This window comes from Oryzias latipes, chromosome 9 (assembly GCF_053564925.1).
Source record: "Oryzias latipes strain Hd-rR chromosome 9, Olatipes_Hd-rR_3.1".
NCBI classification, from domain to species: Eukaryota; Metazoa; Chordata; class Actinopteri; order Beloniformes; family Adrianichthyidae; genus Oryzias; species Oryzias latipes.
Window position 1 is genome coordinate 35,605,632 of NC_136245.1, and position 19,511 is coordinate 35,625,142.

General features: G+C 48.9%; 1 protein-coding gene across 2 annotated transcripts in view; it reads left to right on the plus strand.

Moving 5' to 3' along the window:
- The first annotated feature begins 5,321 nt into the window (after nt 1-5,321).
- Nucleotides 5,322-19,511, plus strand: part of tncb (tenascin Cb) — a 95,564-nt gene continuing 81,374 nt past the window's right edge. For both annotated transcript variants that reach the window (XM_078953450.1, XM_078953453.1), the window contains exon 1: nt 5,322-5,518. The gene's annotated coding sequence lies outside the window, so the exon portion shown is untranslated. The remainder of the gene's footprint in view (nt 5,519-19,511) is intronic.

A 19,511-nucleotide genomic window follows, 5' to 3' on the forward strand; every position in this document is an offset into this window, starting at 1 on the left:
TGCGGATTTAAGCATCAGCACAGATGAAAGTTTTTGGTCAGAACTTTGTCTAAACACCTTTAAAATGACAAAAAGTCCAAATCTGCAGCTAATCCATTTCAAAACTCTTCACAGAATTTACTACACTGGACAGAGGATGTTCAAGATGGGTCTCAGTAACTCAGACATTTGCGAGCACTGTGATAATAATCTACCCGACAATTACATGCATGCACTATGGTTCTGCACCCCTGTCCAGGCTCTCTGGCAGCAGGTATGTGCCGATCTATCAGTCTGGGTTAAGGTTTCAATCACAGCTTCACCGTCACTTTGTGTGCTTGGTGACATGAGTGCCATCGATGTAGAAGGAGGATTAGCATCTATCATTTTCATAACTATTTGCATTGCTAAAAAAACTATTTTAATAAATTGGAAAAGCAAAAAAAATATAAATATAAGTCAACACAGAAATCTGCTGCTTGATCATATCAGCTTGGAAAAAATGTCAGCCCAAAGTTCAAGTAACTTCGAAAGAATTCGGTCTCTCTGGTCTCCCATAGCTAACTCCGTGACTTAGGGGGTGGGGGGGGCCTGGTCGTCGCTGCTCCTTGCCCTTCTGCCGTGGGCCGGGGTGGGGGTCGGGGCCTCCGGTGCCTGGCGGGGGTTGTTGGGGGCTCCGTTGGTCGGGGGATCGGGTCCGGCGCCTGGGTGGGGCGGGCTGGGGCGCTGCGTGGTCCTTTGGGCTTGGGTGTGGGGGTGCGTGGTGGGGGGGTGGGGTGGTGGTCTGGCCTGGCTTGGGGGGGTGGTCCCTTTGCCTGTGCTGGGGGGGGTCGGCGGGGGGCGCTGCTCGGGGGGGGTGGCCCAGCGGCGCTGGATGGGCTTCCCATCTACGCCTGGGGCTGGGATCGGCCCTTCCCTGGCTCTGGGGCGGGACGGGACAACCCTCTTGGGGCCCCCGGTCGCTCTGGGTGTCCTCCGCTTCGGCTGCGGGGTCTGGGGGGTGGGTGGGGTGGGGGGTCTTGTCGGCCCTGACCTGTGGGGGGGCATTCTGGGGGAGGGGGGGGGTCCACTATTGGTACGGGGCAGGGGGGGTTGACGGGTCGGGGTCTCCGCTGAGGCCATCGGCGGTTTCCCCGGCCGGTTGGCTGCCTCGGTCCCGTCGAGGCCTGACCAGAGCTCTTCTAGGGCCGGCGTTTGGGGGTGGGGGCCTGGGCTTGCTCCGGGGGGGCCCGGCGCTTTCTGGCTCCTCTCTCTCTGTGTGGGGGGGGTGGTGCTGGGCCTGGGGTGTCGGCGCCTCCGGGGGTGGGGCCCCTGGGCTGGGTGGGCCTGGCCCCCTTGCTGGGGGGGGGGGGGGGGGGGACAGCTGTTTGACCACCGGGGGACAGTCTATCAGCTGTCCCCAACTTACCCCCTTCCTCATATAACCTCATAATAGGGTGAGGGGGTGGGGGGCTTAGCCTGCGATGAGCCTTGGGGGGGGGTTTACTAGGCAGTGGCCCCCCTCCTATGGTTGCCGTATGGAGTGGGCCCCCCCTCTTTCGGTTTTATTTGCACCTTAGACATGTAGGGCCCTTGGTAGGGGGGGTGCTTGGACATCACTGCCAGCAAGCAGCAGATGTCCTCCTAGCACCCTACCCGCCAATTTTAACCGCACCTTAGACATTTAGGGCCCCTTGGTGGGGAGGGTGAGGGGACGTCACTGTGAGTAATCAGGAGATGTCCCCTTAGTGCCCTACCCGCCAATTTTAACTGCACCCCCCTTAGTACACACACCCCTCCCCCCTCAATATATACATCCCAACATAAACACACACACATGCACACACACACCATCTCAAACACACATACACGCACACACAATTTGCAAGGAAGGTGGGACCTGGGTCCATCTGTCCCCTGCCTCTTCCCTGGTGGGGGGTGCGGGCCCCCCTTTGCAACGGCGGCCGTGTCCCCGGGGTGCCGGCTTCCTGGGCCCGGCGGTGCTCTCTCCGCGCGGTGGGGGAGTTCACATTACATCTGAGCCGGGGGTGTCTGGCCCCTGGGGGGTGGGTTCTGGTCCTTGCTCCTGAGTGCTGGGCCCCGCCAAATTTCCAACTGTGGCCGAGCCTGGTCGGGCCATATTTATAACACCCCTTGTGGGCCCTCTTTTTTTCCCCGGGGTTCCCCCCTCCTGGGCGGGGGCGGCGGGCCCCCTGCCTCGCTCCTCCCTGGACCAACCGTGGGCCGGGCGGATGGCTGCCTGGAATGCGGAGCGGGTCTCCCTTGGGGGGTCCTGGCTCGTACCTGGGGTTGGGGCGGGGGGATGCCCGGAACTCCTGGGTGGTGGTGGGGTGCTCGTTTGGGGCTGTGGGTGTCCTTCTCCGGTGGGGCTCTGCGTTGGGTTCTCCCGGCGCGGCGGGGGGGCTGCTCTCCTGGTTGGGCTGGGGCGGCGCTCTCTTTCCCTCCGTGCTTCCCTGGCCTCTGGCTCTGGGGGCCTTGCGGCGGCCCTGCTGGCCCTGGCCTGGGTGGCGGGCTTGGTCGCCCGGGCGGCGGTTGTTCCCTGCCGGTTCCCGTGTGGCGTTGGGGGGATTCCGGCTGCCGCTGCGGTGGGGGTCTTGGGGTGGGGATGGCTGGGCACTCTCCCTCCTTCTTTTCACGTTCCACCATCCATTTTAGAAGAACATAAAACCTCACCTGAGCACTGGTGTTAGCTCACCTTTGCACTAATAGCTTGCATGACTGAATGACTGAAATATTTCACACTAGTTGGTTATCAGGCATAAGTATGCGTGTGAACACTATCTGTTTTGTGTACATGTCGACAGGTGGACATTTTTGCAGCTAGCAGGTGTGTTTATAACATTTGAGTGTGTGTGTGGACGGGCCCCGCCCTTTTTGTACTGCATTTGAACCTTACCATAATGATTAACAACCAGTAAACTTGTTGCTGTATGCTGCTTCATGGTCTTACCCCCCTTCCCCTCCAATTATCACCCCATACCCCCCCCTCTCTCTAGCGTCCCTCTCTCTTCTTCCCCTCTTTCCTTTTCCGTCCGGTCCAACACCAAAGATTTTCAGACATGATTGAAATTAATAAAGTTTGGCCTCAATTACAAAAGGGGTTTATTCAGACATACCTTTGGTTTGTCAGAAGATTAATAACCCCTCTTGTTAAAGCAAAATATGTCCAACACAAGAGGCCCTCAGCTCTCGTCTGTCTGCCCAGCTGTTGGACAGGACAAGTTAAAAAAAAAAAAAAAAAAAAGATAAAGTGAAGCCAGAATGGAGCGAGAGAAACACAGCTGTCCTCAGCAGACCCATCAAAATCGCTCTGGGGGATCCAATCTGATCTGATGGGGTGAAGAAGAAGAGGAGCACTCCAACCTGGTCAAACATGAGTAAAGATCGTGCAATCTGGACATTTGCCACGCCCATCCAGAGCCAGAAGACACACTACATGCATCAGGGGTACCATCAGCTGGTAATAATGATAATAATAATAAAAATAATAATAATGGCTTAGATTTATCTGCGCTTTTTCTTGGTGCTCAAAGCATTTACAATGAGTCCCTTAGTCATTCACTTCTCATTCATTCATGGTGATGGTAACTACTGTTGTAGCCACAGCTGCCCTGGGGCAGACGGACAGAGGCATGGCTGCCAGTTCGCGCCTACGGCCCCTCTGACCATCACTGGGACATTCATACACATTCACACACTAGTAAAGAAACACTGTTTGCGCTGGTAGCAGCTGAAGGCTGTCGGAGAGTTCCCTATATATCATGTGGCTGATTAGCAAAGTTCTGGCAGCTGACTGCTCCACAGGTGAATGGGTGGAGTCACAGCCAGGCTGCAAGGAAACATAATACAGAATGAGAACAAAGAAAAACAATTCAAGCAAGAATAAACTGACAAATTTTTAGATTTTTTTAAAAATGTTTAAGTAAAGTTAAGTCAACATTTTTAAAGGTCTGACCTTCAACGGATTTATTTTGGGGTTTGTGAACATTTCCTGGACATTAAAACAGAGATTTCATGACTAACTTATGAGTCGTTATGCAAGAGGCTGAGGAGCAGTTGTGTATTGAGTTGGAGCTGTGCTGCTTGGCTTGTTTCTTTTGACTCCCTCTTGGTCCTCAGCAGTCTTATACTGTTGGATTTTGTTATTTTAGTTTGGGGTTTGACCGTGGTAGTCTTTGTTTGCGGGCTTTGCTTGTTTCTTTTCATTAGTTAATTCTGTCAGGCAGCCTTAGCAGGGAGCTGCTGACTCCGACGGTCATGGTGACTGGGTCCGTTTCCTCCCTGACTTATTTTATGTTTGGCCAAGGTTCCGATCCCTCTGTTTTGTCTTTTGTTAGAACCAGTAATTGTGATGTTTCTGAACTAAACAGGGCGGCAGTGGCTCAGGCGGTTGAGCGGGTCGTCCAATGATCGTAGGGTCGGCGGTTCGATCCCCACTCCCCCAGCCAACTGTCGTTGTGTCCTTGGGCAAGACACTTCACCCTCCTTGCCTCCAGTGTGGCTCCACTGGTGTGTGAATGTGTATGAATGCCCTGGTGATGGTCAGAGGGGCCGTAGGCGCCAACTGGCAGCCACGCCTCTGTCAGTCTGCCCCAGGGCAGCTGTGGCTACAACAGTAGCTACCATCACCAAGTATGAATGAGGAGTGAATGAATAATGGACACAATGTAAGCGCTTTGAGTGTCTGGAAAAGCACAGAGAAATCCAATCCATTATTATTATTATTATAAACATGTGATTTGTAATTCTTTAAAATGCACTTTTATTTTTCATGGTTAAATCTTTTGTTTTGATCAAAATTGAAATAAAAATGTAACTTTCTGAATGCTGAGAACAATATTAACTCAGATGGTGTTTAGGATACAGATGCTCTTAAACAAAAGGGTGAACATGTTCAAGTGTAAAAGCTGTCTGTGATCTCGGGGGGGTTTCTGATGTGGGTCGCTCCCCTACAGCCAAGACATCTGAGCTTGGCCCTCCGCCCACCCACCCACAGTAAAGTTACACAACATCAAGTTGTAAGTCAGTGTTCATCACATAATCCCCCCGGCACACTCAGAAAAGCAGAGATTGGATCCCTCGTCCGTCAGTCCGCCCTAAAATGTCCTTAGACAGATGGCCTCCCCCCTGCCACCCTACTAACACACAGTAAGCTCCTTAGGGTCCATGCTAACACTAATTTGTGTATTTTCATCAAGACTGTCATTTTCTCTCGGAGTTCAGATCAACCACTAGCTTTTAATGTCACTGCCTTCATCATAACCATCATCATCAGGTGCATGTGATCATGTACACGTGAGAAATTTGTGTACATGCCTTCCCCAGGGTTTCAGCTTAGGTTATGTTTAAAACAATAGCTTGCTGGGGGGGTTAAGTAGTTTGTGTTTTGGGGCAGGCTAACAACCCCCAAGCCTGGAGGAGGAGGAGGCTGAACCAAGCAGGTGCCTCTGCAGACATCTGCTTCAGCTTAGTGGAGCCATTGAAGCTGCATAGACAGCGCCGGCAATGCTACGGACCGTCTTGGCTCCACATCCAGCAGGTAGGTCTTTGAAATCCTGTAACTACAGACAATTGGGGGGGGTGTCATGTGGTTTTTGACAATGGTGCTTGGTGATGCCCCCCCCCCCGACATTGAAACCCAAACCAACCTTCCTCTAGGTGAGGACCCATTGTCCTGGAGACACAAAAAGAAACTGCAGGTCCTGGTTTCTTTGATGATTTCAACCGTTGTTAACATCTGGAAAGGGTTGGAGTCTCTAGGGTCTCCAGGGTCCCCAAACCTCTCCAGCCCTATTGTTTATCAATGCCCTTACTTGATTTAGATGTACCTGGAGTGCCCACCCAATGCTCTGCCCTCTTTTCTTTGTACTTGTCGCTTTTTGGATCAGTACTTGCTGCTTTACCGAGGATCTGTTTGTTAAACCAAACAGCACATCTGACCTTGACCTGCTACACTGAAGAAACTGTTTTTTGGTCGCCTTTTATGAACAGACAGAATTCTTGGCTCCATGTCTTCTCACAGCAAATGGAAAATATCTCAGGGTTAGTGTTTTTGTTGCTTTCAAACTTAATGAACACATTTTGTCTGCGGTGGTTTGTTAAGAAAAGGCTGTATGTATCTTCTATTTTGTGAAACATGGAATGTGTGATAAAAACTTGCACTAGGATTATTGTGACACTGTCATGCGGGTCTGGACCTGCCATCTCCACACAGACTCCAGATGGTCCAAAATGCTGCAAAACAGCAGGAGATCTGCACCCGTGCTTCTTTAGCTTTTTGCTACAAACAGGATTTGTTTTGTTTATGAGGCAGGCAGGCGGTTGTCCAGAGGTAGAGTGGTTAGCCTCTGAGCAGAAGTTTGCAAGTTTGGTTCCTGCCATGCCTGCCCAGGAGTTGAAGTGTCTTTGGGAAAGACACTGGGCCCCATAATGCTTCTGATGGTCTGGCTGGAGCCTCTGCCACTATCACTGTGAGAATAGTTGAATGTATGTGGATAAGTGAATTTGACATGTTGTAAAGCACTTTGGGCCTCAATGAAGGTAACTAAGTACTATGGGTATACACCATACTTATATGATTTGCTGGCTTTGCATTTAATCAACTTGAACCATGAGGTTTGGCCATTGAAACCACAGACAGAAGTTCAACAGGATTCAGATGCTATGTTTGCTTGTGTCTGATATACTGTCATGATATACAGCACAGATGAAATTTCTCTCCTCTCAACCCACAGTGCAGGCAGCCTATAAAAATAACAATAATAATATAATAACAGCAATCTAAATAGGTCAGTGCAAAATTGGCAATGAGATGATGTAAAGTGACAGTTCTAAGTGACACACTGCTAAGAAACAGGAAATGGACGAGTGGGTAGTGGCAGTCTTTAGTTAAGATGCTGTTGGATGATGCAGGTGAAAAGTTTTTTTTCAGTTTAGGTTCGTAGCAGCGGGGGGTGAGGGCAGGGAGGGAGTTGACTTTTCTTATTGCTTGGTGGAAGAAATTATCACTAGCCGTGTTTGCATGGGCAAAAGTAATCGGAAAGAACGCCTGATCGGAAGAAAAATGCGTCATGTAAACGCGCCATTCGGAAAATTCTGCCCCGATCAGACTCGTTCGGATCAGAATTTCTTTCCGATCGAGATAGGTGGATTATACCAATTGTGGATCAGATCGTGGAGCATGTAAAAGGTTCATTCCGATTGCCTCAGTGGAGACCCCGACCCGTCAACCCCCCAAGGTCCCGTACCAATAGTGGGCTCCCCCTCCCCCCCAGAACGCCCCCCCACAGGACAGGGCCGACAAGCCGCCCACCCCACCCCAGACCCCGCATCACCCTCTTACCCCCACCCCTCTCTCTAACATCCCTCTCTCTTCTTCCCTTCTTTCCTTTTCCGTCCGGTCCAACACCAAAGATTTTCAAACATGATTGAAATTAATAAAGTTTGGCCTCAATTCCAAAAGGCGTTTATTCAGACATACCTTTGGTTTGTCTGAAGATCAACAACGCCTGTTGTTAAAGTTAAAAAAAAAAAAAAAGAATTAAGGTAGTTCAGATAACACAAGTTTATTAAAACACAGAAAAACAACAATGAACAAGAAAACGGGAACAACACTCAGACCGCAATGCAGGTTTTACATACATAGACAATGTTTAAATTTCGATGTTTCTGGCCTGAAATGACAACATGTTCAATTTGTCTGGTTTTACTAAGCTGCGAATAGGAGTAAATACACTCCCCACTGCGCTGAAGACCCGCTCTGATGGAGTACTGGTGGCACATATGCACATATATTTCTGTGCTAATCTGGCCATGAACGGAAACCTTGTTTCGTTCCTTTTCCACAAAGTCAGTGGGTTCGCTTCCCCATCGATGACCATTTCCTGCAGGTAAATGGTCATTTCTGACTTGACCTTTTGGTCATCAGTGAGCGTGGCTGCAGCTGCTCTCTTTGCAAGAAGTCTGCCTAAAGACCACTTTTTTTTCTTAGGCACGGTGGCAACGCCGACATCTGGTTCCTCTCCATCTTCTCGAGCATGCCAGGGGCCTGGTGTTGGCCTTGGCAGCGACAGATCAATCTCTTTCATTATTTCAGATTTTGGGGTCTGAAACTGCTTGGGTCAAGCAGTGTTGCTTTATGCATCATCCTCTGGATGGTGTCATCACCATATCTGCCTTCCATCTGCTCCAGGATGACATGCTGCAGGTCGGCTGTCAGTTTGGAATCATCACCTGACTCCTCCAGCACACCTTCTAAATGAGCCAACATGGGGAGCAGTGAGGACACCATAATGTCATTTTTTCCAGAGAGAATGTCTGTGAAGTCAGCTACTGGCTTCCGCGTGTTGTTCACAGATTCCAGAACACTTATGTCTTGCCATGTCAGCTGGGGGAGTGGGCGGCGGCTTTTGTCTTGGGCAAACATACGTTTGATGGTTTGATCGCTCCAGCATTTGCTGTTTTGAGCCCCATCGTGTTGCACAGTCCTGTCAAGTAAAGAAGCAGTAAATAAAATACATATTCAATAATTTAAACAATAATGTAATTGTTTGAAATATTTTTAAATAGTTTTTAAATAATTTGTTCGTTGTTAGATAACTGTTTTCAAAATTACCGTGATCAGTGAGTGCTCAGGGAGTTTCATTTCCACTTGTGCTTCTGCAGTTCACGTCGCCTTAGCCAACTGTGCGAAAACGCAGTGTTGACTGCCCGGCAAACTCCAAAAGCTCGGTCTGTGCTGGCCCTCTGTTGCGCAAGCGAGGTGTTTATGGCCAGGTTCAAGTTGTGCCCAAAGCAACTTAACCATGGCCATTTCAACTGCCGGATTGCTGCAACAATCTTTGCCCCATTGTCGGAAGTTATACAGGCAATTTGTTTCTCCTGTAGTTTCCAGTCATTAATTGCCTCGCGCAGTGCTTCTTCCAAATTATCTGCTGTATGGCTTTCGGGCATGAAACAAGTTTGTAAGCATTTGGACTGCAGTGTCCACTCTTTTTTTACATAATACACTGTCACTGACATGTAGGGCATCATATTGCAGCTGGACTACATGTTTGTTGTCACGGCCAAATATTCTACAACACCCAGCCCTTTCATGATGTTACTTCAGACCTCGTTGAAAAGGTTAGGGATAGCTGTCTTTGAAAAATATTTCCGACCTGGCAGCTCATACTGTGTGACGGTGTGGCACCGTCAGATGACGAGGGGGACCACACTGTGTTTTATTGTTTGTGTATTCATGTATTTTGTGTTTTATGATTACTGCCTGTGGTGCCACCTGGAGGAAATGGAGAGCAACGCGCACTGGGCCTGGCTTCGGGTTTAAAAGTGAGCACCCCAGGTGGTGAAAGGGGGAGTGTGCCATGTGCTGTGTGGCCTTGCGTGTAGCAACTGTTTATGAAATAAACACAGAACCTCCTCACCTTGGCTCCTCTGCATCCTTTCTCGGCGGGACCCCACCACATACTGTTTATCAAAGGAATGCAGCATGGCCTTGAACGACGGCTTCTCCAGTGTGTTAAATGAAACCATTTCTTTGGCCAGGAAGCCAGGAGTTACCGAATCTGTCAACTGCCTCCTCTTGTCACTGTCAGTTTTAGTTTTAGTGCCTTTTGCAAAAGCCCCAGTTATCCTCTGCTGACCCAGGCTAGCTTCTTTGCTAGGTCCAGCAAGTGCAAGGTGGCATATTCTGCTGGATGGCGAACAGGCAAGTGATCATGAAGATTGGTTGTCTGTCCATCTTTTGCGGGGATCACATGTGAGCAGATCTTGCACACAAACTTCAGGTAGAGTACTCACATAACTCCCTAGTCTCCTCTGCTACTGCAAAGTCCCCCTTTGAAGCCTCTTTGGGTTACCAGCCCCCTCTATTCCCCTCTGAGGAGGTTGATCTAGCCATGCCCTCTGTCGCAGCCCATATCCGCCGCTGTCGCAGGGTCTGGTCTGAGACTAAGCAGTCGCTACTCCATGCTTCACAGCGCGCCAAGGCCACTGCTGCAAGAGGTCGTTCCCCAGCGCCTGCTTACTCTCCTGGACAGAAGGTTTGGCTGTCAACAAAGGACCTTCTTCTTTGCACTGAATCACGAAAATTGTCCCGTCGCTATGTAGGCCCATACATTGTGGACTCTGTTATGAATCCTGCCTGTGTCAAACTGCTCCTGCCACCCTCGATGAAAGTTCATCCAGTTTTTCACGTCTCCCACCTCAAGCCTGTGGTCACCAGTCCACTGTGCCCTCCGTCCATACCCCCTTCTCCCTCCCGGCTGGTGGACGGCCATCTGGTCTACAGTGTCCATCGCCTCCTGGATGTGAACCGGCAGGGCCGTGGTCTCCAGTTCTTGGTGGACTGGAAGGTTTATGGCCAGGAGGAACGCTGTTGGGTGCCCCGTTCCTTCATTGTGGACCCTGCTCTAGTACAGTATTTTCGTCGCCTGCATCTGGACCGGTTTCAACCGCCAGGTGGCGTTCCTTGAGGGGGGGGGGGGGGGGGGGGGGGGTTCTGTTAGGATCCTGGTCTTCCCCCACACCTACCAGGGAATCTTCTACACACCTACCACTCATCTTCTCATTAGCCTGCAGCCTTCTTATGGACTCCTGCGGTAGAGTTCAGACCCATGATTCACCTCCAGCTATGCCTCCACTTTTGGTCACCGTTCATCACTCTTCAGGACTCCAAGCAAGGTTCCATTCCGACACCTGTCAAAGCCACAAATCTTCAGAGCCTGAACCCTCCACCACTACTGGGACTCAATAAAGATCACTTATGAAGCCACTTTTTGTTTCTGTCCTGCTTCTGGGTCCAGCCATGCTCATCATAACACTGTGTACCATTAGACTGCTTTTCTACGTTACGGTTGCAGATCATGGAGAAGGCTATATGTCAGATACTGTATTTTTGGGAACATGGGGTGCAAATATTTACTTTGTTTTTAAGTAATCAACAGTGTGCATTAAATATGAAATATAGTTGAGATTACTAACCAATCTGGTTTTCAGTGGGACATAGAGCTAGAAAATCTGTCAAAATGTTCCAGTAAAACTTTAGTAAATTACGTCAGATTGTCAAAGCATCAGCGCTACTGTGGTCAAGGACACGTGCAGCAACATGATGAACTGAAACACTGTTTTGTTTCATATTTATTGTATTAAAGCTCAACAATGTTGAGAGTTCCTGTAAATAAAGTTTGACTTTTCTGTCATGTTGCCATCTCTGGAAAGGCTTCTTATTTCAGATAAAAGAGTTTTTGTTTGTGTTTGATGATTATCTTGTTTCGATTAATGCACGTTATAATGCAGTGCACCTCATGTATTTAAAAATGCAGCTCATTCTCTGTTCACAGATATTGTGCCTCATGTTTTGAAAAATTCAGTGACTATATTTCTTCTCTTGAATATTTTCCGAAAGCAAATATCTAAAGCCTTGTGTAGTTTAGTTCAGGAATTATTATTCACTAAAAAAGGGAAAAGAATAACTAATGTTTAACAGCACTTCAAAGTCTTAAAGTAACTGAGGAAATGAAAGTCAAAATGTGCAGAGGGTTGAAGCAGGGCTGTGTTCACCTAAAGGTTTTCAAAAGAAACATTATTTTAAATGTGAGGGATTGTCACTGTAAACTGTTGACAATGATTTTTCAATAATGCACACATTGGACAGTTTCAGGAGACAGGCAGCCCTGGACTCTGACTGTAGAAATAATTAAGCAGGTCTTTGGATGTTCAGGAACCATTTTCAGCTGCTCATGTCTTCTTATCCTGAAAAGATGAAACATGCATGAACCACAGGCATCAAAACGACTCTATCAGGCACCATCAATCCTCAAAACTTCTGTTTTTCCACCTTTTTGGCTTAAGTTAAAAACCAGCAGTTGCTGGGGCGGGCTGGGGCGCTGCGTGGTCCTCTGGGCTTGGGTGTGGGGGTGCGTGGTGGGGGGGTGGGGGGGTGGTCTGGCTTGGCTTGGGGGGGTGGTCCCTTTGCCTGTCCTGGGGGGGGTTGGCGGGGGGGCCTGCTCGGGTGGGGGGGGCCCAGCGGCGCCGGATGGGCTGCCCATCTGCACCTGGGGCTGGGATCGGCCCTTCTCTGGCTCTGGGACGGGACGGGACAACCCTCTCGGGGCCCCCGGTCGCTCTGGGTGTCACCCGCTTCGGCTGCGGGGTCTGGGGTGGGGTGGGGGGCTTGTCGGCCCTGTCCTGTGGGGGGGCGTTCTGGGGGGGAGGGGGGGCCCATTATTAGTACGGGTCGGGGGGGCTAACGGGTCGGGGTCTCCGCTGAGGCAATCAGTGGTTGCCTCGGCCGGTTGGCCTCCTCGGTCCCGTCGAGGCCTGACCAGAGCTCTTCTAGGGCCGGCGTCTGGGGGTGGGGGCCTGGGCTTGCTCCGGGGGGGGCGACGCTTTCTGGCTCCTCTCTCTCTGTGTGGGGTGGGTGGTGCCGGGCCTGGGGTGTCGGCGCCTCCGGGGGTGGGGCCCCTGGGCTGGGTGGCCCTGGCCCCTTTGCTGGGGGTGGGCTGGGGGACGGCTGTTTGACCACCGGGGGACAGTCTACCAGCTGTCCCCAACTTACCCCCTTCCTTATATAACCTCATATTAGGGTGAGGGGGTGGGGGGTCTAGCCTGCGATGCGCCTTGGGGGGGGGCTACTTGGGAGTGGCCCCCCTCCTATGGTTGCCGTATGGAGTGGGCCCCCCCTCTTTCGGTTTTATTTGCACCTTAGACATGTAGGGTCCTTGGTAGGGGGGGGTGCTTGGACATCACTGCAAGCAAGCAGCAGATGTCCTCCTGGCACCCTACCCGCCAATTTTAACCGCACCTTAGACATTTAGGGCCCCTTGGTGTGGAGGGTGAGGGGACATCACTGTGAGTAATCAGGAGATGTCCCCTTAGTGCCCTACTCGCCAATTTTAACTGCACCCCCCTTAGTACACACACCCCTCCCCCTTCAAAATATACATTCAAACATAAACACACACACATGCACACTAACACCCTCTCAAACACCCATACACGCACACACATTTTACAAGGAAGGTGGGACCTGGGTCCATCTGTCCCCTACCCCTTCCCTGGTGGGGGGTGCGGGCCCCTTGGCGATGGCGGCCGTGTCCCTTGGGTGCCGGCTCCCTGGGCCCGGCGGTGCTCTCTCCGCGCGGTGGGGGGGTTCATATTACACCTGAGCCGGGGGTGTTCGTGTCCCTGGGGGGTGGGTCCTGGTCCTTGCCCCTGGGCGCTGGGCCCCGCCAAACTTCCAACATGGCCGAGCCTGGTCGGGCCATATTTATAACACCCCTAGTGGGCCGCCCTTTTTTCCCCGGGGTTCCCCCCTCCTGGGCGGGGGCGGCGGGCCCCTGCCTTGCTCCTACCTGGACCAACCGTGGGCCGGGTGGGTGGCTGCCTGGAGTGCGGAGCGGGTCTCCCTTGGGGGGTCCTGGCTCGTACCTGGGGTCGGTGCGGGGGGATGCCCGGAACTCCTGGGTGGTGGTGGGGTGCTCGTCTGGGGCTGTGGGCGTCCCTCTCCGGTGGGGCCCTGCGTTGGGCTCTTCCGGCGCGGCGGGGGGCTGCTTTCCTGGCTGGGCTGGGGTGGCGCTCTCTTTCCCTCTGCGCCTCCCTGCTCTCTGGCTCTGGGGGCCTCGCGGCGGTCCTGCTGGCCCTGGCCTGGGTGGCGGTCTTGGTCGCCCGGGGGGCGGTTGTTCCCTGCCTGTTCCCGTGTGGCGTTGGGGGAATTCCGGCTGCCGCTGCTGCTGCGGCGGGGGTCTGGGTGTGGGGGTGGCTGGGCGCTCCTCCTCCTTCTTCTCACATTCCACCATCCATTTTAGAAGAACATAAACACTCACCTGAGCACAGGTGTTAGCTCACCTTTGCACTAATAGTTTGCATGATTGAATAAATGAAAGATTTCACACTTGTTGGTTTAAAGGCATAGGTATGCGTTCGTGAACACTATCTGTTTTGTGTGCATGTTGACATGTGGACATTTTTGCGGCTAGCAGGTGTGTTGATAATATTTGAGTGTGTGTGAACAGGCCCCGCCCTTTCTGTACTACATTTGAACCGTACCGTAACGATAAACAACCAGTAAACCTGTCTGCTCTATGCTGCTTCATGGTCTTACCCCCCTTCCCCTCCAATTATCACCCTCCTACCCCCCCCTCTCTCTAACGTCCCTCTCTCTTCTTCCCCTCTTTCCTTTTCCGTCCGGTCCAACACCAAAGATTTTCAAACATGATTGAAATGAATAAAGTTTGGCCTCAATTACAAAAGGGGTTTATTCAGACATACCTTTGGTTTGTCTGAAGATGAATAACCCCTCTTGTTAAAATAAAATATGTCCAACACAATAGGCCCTCAGCTCTCATCTGTTTGCCTAGCTGTTGGACAGGACAAGTTAAAAAAAAAAAAAACCAGCAGTTGCACGTTTGAACACTAAAGAAGGAAAAAGCAGAGGTCAACCTGTTGTCAAACATCAAAACATCAGTGACCCTTTTACAGTTGTCTTTTAACAGCTGCTGAAAATACTATTTACCTCCTGTTTTGTGTAATTTAGAGGTTGGAATAAAAATTACTGTTCTTTCAGATGCAAGGGAACTTTTATGTCCAAGAACATCCAAGAGCTGTGCTTCTGTGCACTAGGGACGAATATGCATTTTTAGTTTGTGTAGAAACAATATCAATCTGATGTGTTTCTGTTAGCAGAAGATCCAGCACTTGTCCAGATTTGTCCCTGTTTTGCCATTTCCGCCTTCCTTCCCCACTCACCTGTTCAGTGATCGCTGAATGGCTTCAGCTGTGTCCCGGGGTATGTTAGGTGGGTGTGTCCGCTCATTCTCTGCCAGTTTGTCGTTCTTCACCTCTCGTTGAATCTAAGTGTTGGCTCAAGAAATTTCTTGTCTGTCTTGTTTCTACCGGTTCCCGACATATAGACTATGCTGCTCTCAACACACCAACACACACACCAATAGCTGTAAGGGTTCAGGGTCTTGCTGATGGAGACTTCATCGTGTGACAGGAAGTTGATCTACTTATCATTTGGTTGTTTGATTCCAAACCCCAACTGCCCATTTTCTTGACAGGAAATGAAACCAGTGTAATGGGCTGCTTGGCAGAGATTGAGCCACAGGACAAAAACAGATCTTCAAATAAGAGGCTTTCTTTTACCCAATACAAAAATTGTATGGGCCTAAATTAAAATAGAGTCAACTTAACGAAGATGGTACTAGAGAATCACAAAAAAAAGCTCAAACCAACTGAACCAAAACTGACCCCCCAACAGGAAAGATTAGGGATATTTTCTACCAGCTGATCAGACCGATGACAAGATACTACAAACTAACTATACAAAGACAAGCCATTCAAAACCAAAAGATTAACTATAGACATAGATTATTAGTGATTTGACTAGATTTCTTGGCATAGCAGGAGGTCTTGGATTGGACACGATTTGTGGCGTGACTGGAGGTCTTGGCGTGGACAGGACTCGTGGCGTGACTGGAGGTCTAGATGCAGTTTTCGGGTTCACAGGATTTTCAGGAAATTAGCGGCTGTTCGTGGAAATTTCTGACTCAGGTGACACTTGTGAATGATAGTCCTGAGGCAGGAGGGCAAAAATTAGCAAGAGGCAAAAACATAGAAGCAAGACATAAGCACGGGAGACCAGATTAAGGACCATAAGGGGCAACGACCTGGCGATGAATGAAGGAGTCATAATTAAGTGAAGAATCCTCTTAAGAAGAGCTGGCAGGTGATGAGGTAAGTGGTCACAGCTGGAAAGAGTAAGGAGTGGAGCAGAGAGGGGAGGGTAGGAGAGCTGCCAGAGGCACCATTACAGTACTGAAGGAAAATTTGAGGGTGGATAGTGTGAGAGAGGAGGATGCAGAGGAGAGTCAGACGGAGGCGGATGAATTTCTGAGGTGATCTCTAAAGGAAGCAGCTAAAAGGCAGAGAAGAATGGAATGCTTTCAATATCTTCACAAAACAATGACCGCAAATGAGGAAATACCCTGGTGACTGCATGCTTTAGGCAACAGGATCGGTTTTGAATGCAGAACCTGTCATTTATTAGTAAGACATGTTCTATTAGCTGGTGAATTTAAACTGGATTCTATCACACAAAACCAAGCGAGTGGAAAGATCCACGACTAGGCCTTGAAAGTAAGCAGCTACAACTTAAAACAAAGGCAAACATTTGAGTGGAAATACAAGATTTTGAGGAGAAAGACCCAAGTGCACAAATACACATTGAAAAACTAACAGAAAGTGTCAAATATTGACAGTGAACATGAGAGCTTTTCTTAGCACAAAGTAATTCTTTGGAAATGATTGCTGCACAGAAAAGAGCAGCAATTAGCCAGCAAACCCTGCTCTTACACAGGAGCTGCCTCTCTAATTACAGCCTGCTGCTTGTAAAGCCATGGATTTTTATCGGAACATGTGTAAGCCAGAGTCTTTGAACACATGTGGAGCACAGGAACGGACATATACAACACCAAGCTGGGCAGACCTGTAACCGAGACAATGGAGAGAAAATCAGAGCATTGTCTGGACCACAGCAGAATATCCCCCCAAGATAAAAGTCCAAGTTCCATCAGCTGTCACATTCCTGATCTTTGACATTCGTTCTTCACGTTTGACTCTTTCTGTGGGAGAGAGGTGAGCCTCAGCCACGGTCAAGGCAAGGCAAGTTTATTTGTATAGCACAATTCGTACACAAAGTAATTCAAGGTGCTTCACAAAACAGAAAAATACATTAAAATCACAATACATCATAGAAATAATCAACGTAAAATTTACTTTAAAAGAAAAGAAAAAAATTTTTGAAAAGTGATTTAAAAATAAAGGAAGGAAAGGAAAGAAAAGTGCAGATAGGACCTTTCAGTCATATACACGGCTAAACAGAAATGTTTTAAGTCTAGATTTGAACATGAACACAGAAGAGGCCTGTCTTACGCCTTCAGGGAGGCTGTTCCAGATTTTAGCTGCAGAATATTGAAACGCTGATTCCCCTTGTTTAGTTCTGACTCTGGGCATCAACAGGAGGCCGGGCCCTGAGGTCCTCAGAGTACGAGATGGTTCATATGGCACTAACATGTCAGAGATGTACTTTGGTGCTCGGCCATGGAGAGACTTGTACACAAGCAGAGCTGCTTTGAAGTCTATTCTTTGAGGGACAGGGAGCCAGTGCAGAGACCTGAGCACAGGACTAATGTGATCATACTTCCTGGTTTTGGTCAGGACTCCAGCAGCAGCATTCTGGATGTACTGAAGCTGTTTTACAGCTCGTTTGGAGAGGCCGGTGAGCAGGCCGTTACAGTAGTCTAACCTACTGGAGACAAATGCATGGATAAGTATCTCCAGGTCTGGCTTTGACACTATGTTTTTGATTTTGCCAATGTTTTTCAGATGGTAAAATGCCGCTGATGTTACTGACTTGATATGGCTGTTAAAGTTCAGGTCAGAGTCCATGATTACCCCTAGATTTCTGACTTGATTTGAGGGTTTAGGAGACAGAGAATGAAGGTAGTTGCTTACACTTTCTCTTTGTTTCTGTGGGCCAAAAATAACAACTTCGGTCTTGTTTGAGTTTAGCTGGAGAAAGTTGTTCTGCATCCACGCACTGATCTGTTGGAGGCAGTGGCTGAGTGAATCCACCGGCCCATATTCACCTGTTGTCAGTGACACATAGATCTGAGTATCATCTGCATAGTTGTGACAAGATTTGTTATTACTGCGTATTAACTGCCCTAGTGGCAGCATGTAGAGGTTGAACAGAAGGGGTCCCAGGATCGATCCCTGGGGCACACCACAAGTCAAGGCCATGTAGTCTGAGACACAACTCCCAATTTCAACAAAATATTTCCTGTCTTCCAGATAAGACTTGAGCCAACTTAGGGCAGATCCTCTCTGGATCAACCCAGTCTTGGAGTCTGTGCAAAAGGATCCCATGATCAACAGTATCAAAGGCAGCACTCAGGTCTAGCAGGATTAAGACAGAGACTTTGCCATCATCAGTGTTCAGGCGGATGTCATTGGTTACCTTGATAAGAGCAGTTTCTGTGCTATGATGGGTCTAAAACCTGACTGGAAAACATCAAATGAATTGTTTAATAAGAGAAAATCAGTGAGCTGTTGGTAGACAACTTTTTCAAGGACTTTTCCTAAAAATGGCAGATTAGAGATAGGTCTGTAATTATTCAGTACAGTGGGATCAAGACCGCTTTTTTTTCAGGAGAGGTTTAACGACTGCAGTTTTTAAGGCCTCTGGAAATATTCCAGATTGAAGAGACATGTTAACTATTTGAGTAATTGATGGCAACACACTGTTCAGGACAGACTTTAGAAATCTAGTGGGTAACACATCAAGGCAGCATGTAGACGAGCTCAGACGGGTGATGGTCTCTTGGACAGTTTGGTCAGTGACAGGTATAAAGTGAGTCAGCTTAGAGTGAGTAGGTGGCTGTTCGATAGTTGTGTTGTGGAGTTGATGGCTTTTTTAATGCCCTGAACCTTGTCATTAAAAAATACAGCAAATTCATTACATTTAGGTGTGCAAACCAGTTCTATTGGTAGCTGGGTTGGAGGGTTAGTTAATCTGTTAACTGTTGTAAACAGGACACGAGAGTTGCTGCAGCAACTTCCAATGATTTCAGAGAAGTATCTTTCCCTTGTTCTGCATAAGATCTGGTTGTAAGCGTACAACTCCCCCTTATACATTTCATAATGAACCTGGAGTTTTGACTTGCGCCACTTTCGCTCGGCTCTGCGGCACTGTTGTTTCTGTGCCCTGACTAGATCATCGTTCCTCCAGGGAGCTTTCTGTCAATGTTTTCTCAACTTAACCTTCATAGGGGCAATGGCATCCAGAACATTCAAGATGCTAGAAGTAACAGAATTCAGCATTTCATCAACATTGGCACCAGAGGCGTTTTCAGGGTTAATCATTTCTACAAACTGTGCCCTAGTGCTCTCATTTATTTGTCTCCTTTGGACAACTGCAGGGCCAGGCGGTGGTTTGGGAGCAACAGACAGGTCAAAGAATACACAGAAATGATCAGAGAGGGCGACATCAACCACACTGACATTGTAAATATTAACCCCCTTTGTGATGAGCAGGTCCAGAGTGTGCCCTCTGCTGTGGGTGGGGCAACTTACATGCTGAATTAGATCAAAGGTTTCAAGGACAGCATTGAGCTCTTTTGCATTTCTGTCATTGACATTATCAACATGAACATTAAAATCACCTGTAATGACTAGACCATCAAAGTCTGTGCACACAACTGAGAGCATTTCAGTGAAATCATCAATGAAACTTTGGCTGTGCTGAGGAGGTTTGTACATAACTATGCAGAGTAAGGGAGGAGTTTGTTTTAACTCAATCTTAAAGGACACATACTCAAATGATGAAAACACACCAAATGATAGTCTGCGGGTTGCAATATTATGTCTAAACAGTGCAGAAACGCCTCCACCCTTTTTATTTTCTCGTATTTCCGATACATGTTTGTAGTTGGGGGGAGTTGATTCGACTAGAACTATGTTTCCTGTGTTTT